Genomic DNA, 6542 nt, shown 5'->3' with positions numbered 1-6542 from the left:
ACAGGATGGAATAAAGGCTAAATGGCTGCAGAAACAACTTGGAGTAATCATACCAAACCTTTAAAGAGCACTCAGACTGAGGAAAAAGTTGCAACTCAACAAAACAACAACCATCACTGTAGAAGCCGGTGCAGTTTATTCAGTAATGTACAGGATTATCTAAATGCATGTGTATGTCTACAGGTACCACAGTCAGAAAACACCACCTTTAGAATTTACAACTGCTGGAATGGCCCCAACAGACTTTAGATAACAGTGTATAAAAGTAGAATTGATGCAGCTCCACAGGTTTTCTATGTATGTATCTCTGCTCCAACACACTTGCAGAAAATGTGCAGGACGAAGGCCAAGGTTCTGAACCACTGCTGTTGAGCTTCTAACATTCTAAAAGTCCATTTGCTTGTGCATGTCCAACGCTATCACTCCGCATTGTACTGTTGCTCAGAATCTGCATTTGTGGCCCATGAGCTGGTATGCACTCATCTTGCCACTCTCTTCTGTCGTCTTTCATCCATGATGCATTTTTGTCCTGCAGACTGCCTCTGTTATGAAGCTGGCTTTTCTCTTTTTTTTCTGTTTAGTTTGTGCTGCTATTCTCAATAAAATTATTAATACGTAAATATCCAGTTGTGGTGGCTGAGTGCCAGAGAGTGGATTCAGTGCATTTTTGATGATCATACCACATTCAAATCACACTTTCCCATTGCAGCATTTAGCTGAACATCAACTGATCCTTTCAACTTACTCTGCCTGCCTCATGTTTTATTTACCCATCATTCAATATGAGAACACAAACTGAGTGCATGACAGATGAGTTTTTGTGTGTGTGTGTGTGTGTGTGTGTTTTATTTTCTTTTAGATAGATAGAAGTATAGAGGAGGAAACACGGGGGCAACCTGATAAAATATAAGACATGCCAAACATTTTCCCCTGAAGTTAGGTTTCAACTATCAAAGAAGAGCTTCTGTCTGCAAATTAAAGGTTGTTTTCATAGCCATGACGACACCCTGAAGTCATAAAATGATGCTGTTTTCTCCTGAAAGCATCATTTCATGTCCCTTTTCTGTATTTTAGCAGTGTAAGAGTTAACAAACCTTCCACTGCAAATGCGTTTTTACCCTTTTCAAAGTCACCAGTTGATTTCAAGTGTCCATTCTTAGGAGGATTTTTAATGCAATTTTCCTGTGGAAGTGCCCCCCCACCCCTCCACAACCCTCAGTGTCCTCTCTAGCCTTCAGTTAACCATCTGCTGGGAGGGCAGCACATGGTTGAAGATGTGTTAATGAAGCAGAGTTATATAATCCAGACGTGTGGTGGAGGGGGAGACAGAAAGAGCAAGTGGGAGCCAGACTCACATTGCTTGACAATTCACCCAGTAAAAGTGAGACAGGTAGAAAGGATTTATTGTGCCACCAGTGCCCCCAAGTGGCTTGATGAGGCATTAAAAAAAAAACCAAAAAAAAACTTCCTTTCTTCACTCTTCTAAACATGACATGACAGCTGATGTTTTGCCTTTTCTCTTACTATAAAAAAAAAAACCCAAGAGATATAGGAGCTGATGTATCGCACGGGACATACTGATATATGGACACTATTGCTTTTTCAATGACCGCCATTAAATGCGCTGCATGCTGACACAGTAAACCACACAGCAAGGACAACTTTTACAAATGACTCCCCAGCCCTCCCTCTTTTCCCTGCTCCTGCCAAAATGCCGTGCCTGGCCCTCGCCCTGGCCGGCCATCATAGCCCTTATGAATCAAAGGCACAGTAGAACAAGAGGGAGACAAGGACTTACGAGCTCTTGGCTCAGCCTACCACCTTCTCCCCTCTCTCTTTCTAGTTCTCCCTCTCCTCTCCTTGTAGTCGGCACACTTTCCTACATTCTGTGCTGCATCTAGCTGTCTAGCTGGGTAGGATGATAAATCCTCAGGATGGAGTCTTGAAACACCAGCAGAGCAGAAACTGAGGTTTTGCTCTGCTCACACAGGTAAATATACACAGCAGGTCAACATACTGCATGCAAGGATGCCCACCCTTACCTCCACCTTTTCACCCACCTACAAGCAGAGTTAGCTCAACCTCTGTCTCAGTTAGTCTGGTAAAGCTTAGCTACCTTATTGGCACATCTATTAATCATAAGACAGGAGATACAATAAACACAAACAAAAGATGAAATATAATTAAAAAAAAATATTCATTACAGCATTCAACTGTAAGTAAGTAAGTAAGGCAGGGAGACTCCATTTAGTTTAACTGCAAGTTACTTTTGAAATGTTGAAGGTTATTTTATGTTATCTTAGAATATCAAAGCAAACAAGATAAATTGCTGTTTGAATTATTATTATTATTATTATTATTATTATTATTATTATTATTATTATTATTATTATTATTACAGATAATGGAAACATTTTAATGCCTATTTTTTGGTATTAAACAACACCAGACAGTTTCATTTGTATATTTAATGTGACATGATATTAGAAGACGCACATCTATTTACTGACACAAGCAATATTCAACCAATTCAAAGATATAATAATAATAATAATAATAATAATAATAATAATAATGACTATAATTTAGGTTAATTGGTTAGTCTAAATTGCCCATAGGAGTGAGTGTGAGTGGTTGTTTGTCTCTGTGTGGCCCTGTGATGGACTGGCGAGCTGTCCACATTAGCTTACCATGAAACCAAGCAGTAGGAAGCTAACCTGGCTCCAGTGAAAGGTGACAAGCAAACCTGAAACCAACGTATGCCGTGTTCCATAAAATGAAATTTTCAAGTACATCAAACTACAACGTGTTTCTTAGTATCCTTCTTAATGTTGGATGTTACATTAACTTTTCTTGAAGCGAACAGGATCCAGGAATGGCTGTGTAAAGAGGCAAGGAAAAGCCTGCTGCAACTTCACAGTTAAGAAGGTTAAGATGCAAGATGATAAGGTACCATGTCGGGAGATATGTAATTAGATTTGAGCTGCATGAAATTTTCCCTGACTCTGTGGCCATACATGTACAGAGAGGAAGTAAGTTTGATTCTGAGATCTGCTATCTGCTTAACTGTCAGCTCATGTTAGCTAAGCTCTGTCCCTTTCACATTGTTTGTTTGGCGTGAGGCAAACAGCGTCATACAGTATAACAGGTAAAAGCTTACAACTGTAAACAGTAAAAATTTAACAGCAGATTCCAGACGTTTGGGTCAGCTGACATGTGGTTTACCACAGGGCTCAGTTCTGGGCCCATTTCTGTTCCATCATTGCGTTTGGGTTACTCATTCTGGTTCTATGAGCCGCCATGTTGTCCATGTTTCCTGCTCTAACACACCTGACACATATTAATGAGTCATTGTTCAAATTTTTTATAAGCTGCTAGATCCATTTCATTTCATTCAGGTGTGCTGAAACAGGAATACATTAAAAACCTGCTGGATTGCAGCTTTCGTAGACCATGAAGTAAATTGAAAAACACATTAAGGGAATAACAAAGTCAGCTTACAATCACCTTAAGAATATTTCAATAATAAAAGATCTGATGTCACAGCAGGACCCAGAAAAACTAGTCCATGTCATCATCTTTAATCAGCTTGATTACTGTAACAGTGTCTATACATGTCTACCTAGCCTCAGATCTGCTGAGACACTCAGTTTATTTAGCTCCAAGTAAAGACCAACCTGTGGATGTTGTAGTTTTTATTTAAAAGTCTAAAATCCCACAGTTTCTTTTCAAACGTTCCTTTTGAGAAAGCATTTGTTAACCTCTGATACATTTATCGCACAATCTTGGTGATGTTACTCATGTTTGATCTAATTCCCCTTATATCTTCTTTTATATCTTTTTCTCTTTGGAAAGCTGGAATTACTGAAGTATTTGTTCAAAAAACATAGACACAAAAGAAGAGCTTATGTAGTAAATTGGAATGTTTGTATTAAATTTAAGCTGCAAGTCAAGAATTTGTAATCTGTAGATAGAAGAAATTGGGATTTTATTTTTCATGATAGTCAGCTTTTCTTTACTGGGAATCTCCAATTGTGCAAAAGATTATTTTATAAATTCATTGCCACATTTATAGAATTAACTTTTACATTTTTTAAAAATTAATTGTCTCCCTGTCTCTGCCTCTCTGCCCACAAATAACCCATCTAATAAAGTGGGACTGGGACAAGACAAGACTCTGGTCTGCTTCACTGGACCTGAAAACAACTATTTCATTTGTGAAGCCAGCAGGCCAAATCAAGTGGTCTTTATTAAAGTTGCTTTGATGGATTCACCTCTGGCCTCCCCCACTATGATCTATTGCCTGTCTGGGCCTTGGAGGTCATGATAAACTTGCTTAGCACCAGGGTCAGTGCATGCAAGCAGAGCGGGACTCCAAGTGTGGGCTGGGGCTGCTTTTCTGCTTATACAGCCTGTGAAATGTCTCAGGTCTGCTGTCACAGCTGGCTGATATATGGCCAAACATTTCATGGTTGCTGGCATTGGATCCACCTGTAAAGATGTTTCTTCTTTCCTCTCATATGGCTTAAATCACATATTTAAATTAGGAAGGGCCCCAGGGGATTGGTTGGTGTTCCTAAAGCAACTCTAAGCATCATTCCAACATCTTCTTAGCAACAGCAATGATTTAATGAAAATTATGGACAAAATAAATGTGGTTGTTTCAGTTGTAGTTTTGGAGCATTATATTTTTTTCTCATCTAAAAATATGAAATAAGTCGTGCTCATGGTAAACTTCATGGCGGTAAACATTGTGGGGTTAGTAGAGCACTAATGTGGACCAAAGTTAGAACAAATGAGAATGTCTTTATGTCGGTGTAAATGACATAAAACTCCAGTGGAGACCCAGTTACCTCCAATATTGTAATGGAAAAACACGCGATCCCGACAGCAGTGAAGCGCATGTGCAGATCTGCTCTAATGACTACGAGAAGTAATGTAACAATGAGGGACAGGTGCCCAGGCTGTGTGACCAGATGCCTGCCTCCAACCCAGCCTACAAATCTGAACACACACCAGAAGCAGACCCTCTGCCATTTCTGAGGGGGCATTTCTGTGCATGTCAGAGCAGAAAAGATGAGAATCATGCTATTTTTTTTTAATGATTTCATGGGGATATGTACAGTTCTCAGCTGTTCAAACAGTAGTGGGAAACTTTAAAGGTCGTAAAAGAAAAAAGTGAATTAAAAGAACGCAGACCTTCACTTCATGAGGACTGCTACTGTGTGACACTGCAGTGGACAGTGGTTGGTGCTGTCTGTCGGCTTATGTCAGTGTGTGTGCATGAGGCAGAACACAGCCATACGTAACAGAAGAAACACTGGATTTAATTCTAACAACTACGCTAACTTTTGGAGAAAAATTGTCAATCTGACACTAAACTCTTCACATCTATGTTGCTATCCGGCTTAACGGGACACGATGGGAACACTGGCAGAGATTATGAAGATACAATGCAATTTGAATGTTTCAGGACAACATTGTGACCAGAAAATACAAACCATGGATCATGTGCACAACATCTTCAGCATTGCCTTCCAAAACTATATCAAACATTTGAAAAATGAAAAAAAAGCAGATTTTGCAAAAAAGTTTAAATCTATTCCTTTTCTACCCGGTTGTTGTTTCCAGTGTTGTTCTGTTGGAGAAAACATATTTAACATTAATGCCCTGTTGTCTAAGATGATAATCCACATAAGATCGTCTTGTCATTGATTCTAGAACACTGTCTGATGTCACCAGTCCAACTATTCATGTTGGTATACATGTCAGCAAATAGCTACAGATACAAGGTGATCAAGGCTTGCCTCAGTAATGGCAGCACCGCACAAAAGGGCTGCAGGATCTGGCGGCTATTTTGTGCATCATGTCATCTTGTGCCATTACTGAGGCGGCGAGTCCTAATTACGTATCTGTTCACATGGAAGCATCATACATGGTAACTTTAGCTCCATTACAAGCCACAAAGCACACACACATGCAAGCTTTTTGTTCGTAAAAGTCAACCATTTCTTGTTTTATTTGGAATTTATTCCCCCATAAATTTTCCCAAAAAGAAAAATTCCCCTTTTTCAGTACCTTCGACATGAACTGCATTAAACAGGATGTGTCAAAACACCAAGATTTGGCTGACGGTATTTACACTGAACATGATGCAGTTTCTGCAGTCATGTTTAATTTGCAGCAGAGATGATTCGCACAGAGCAGATGACATGTTTAAACGCTCTTCTCACAGTCTGTCCTTTAACAAATGAAGCGCAGGACTTAGCAGATATTGTAGATATGGCCTGCCAACATCCTCATGAGTCATCCTCCACTTAGCAGCAGCGGCGGCTGTCCCCAGCGTACACCAGCAGATGCAGGTTACTGTTAGTTGTGTTGCAAGCCATCCACTTTCTAATGGGAACCATAGGGATCTGTGTTATTGGATGATTCATCAGATCATTGGTGCAAAGCGGTGCTTGTCTGACTTCTCCATTCCAGCATGTGTGGCTTTTTGAAGATGATGTATCTGACACAAAGACAAACACCTGGCACCATGG

The sequence above is a fragment of the Telmatherina bonti genome (assembly GCF_933228915.1).
Source record: "Telmatherina bonti genome assembly, chromosome: 19".
In the NCBI taxonomy this organism is placed as follows: domain Eukaryota; kingdom Metazoa; phylum Chordata; class Actinopteri; order Atheriniformes; family Telmatherinidae; genus Telmatherina; species Telmatherina bonti.
This window is presented reverse-complemented; position numbering follows the sequence as displayed.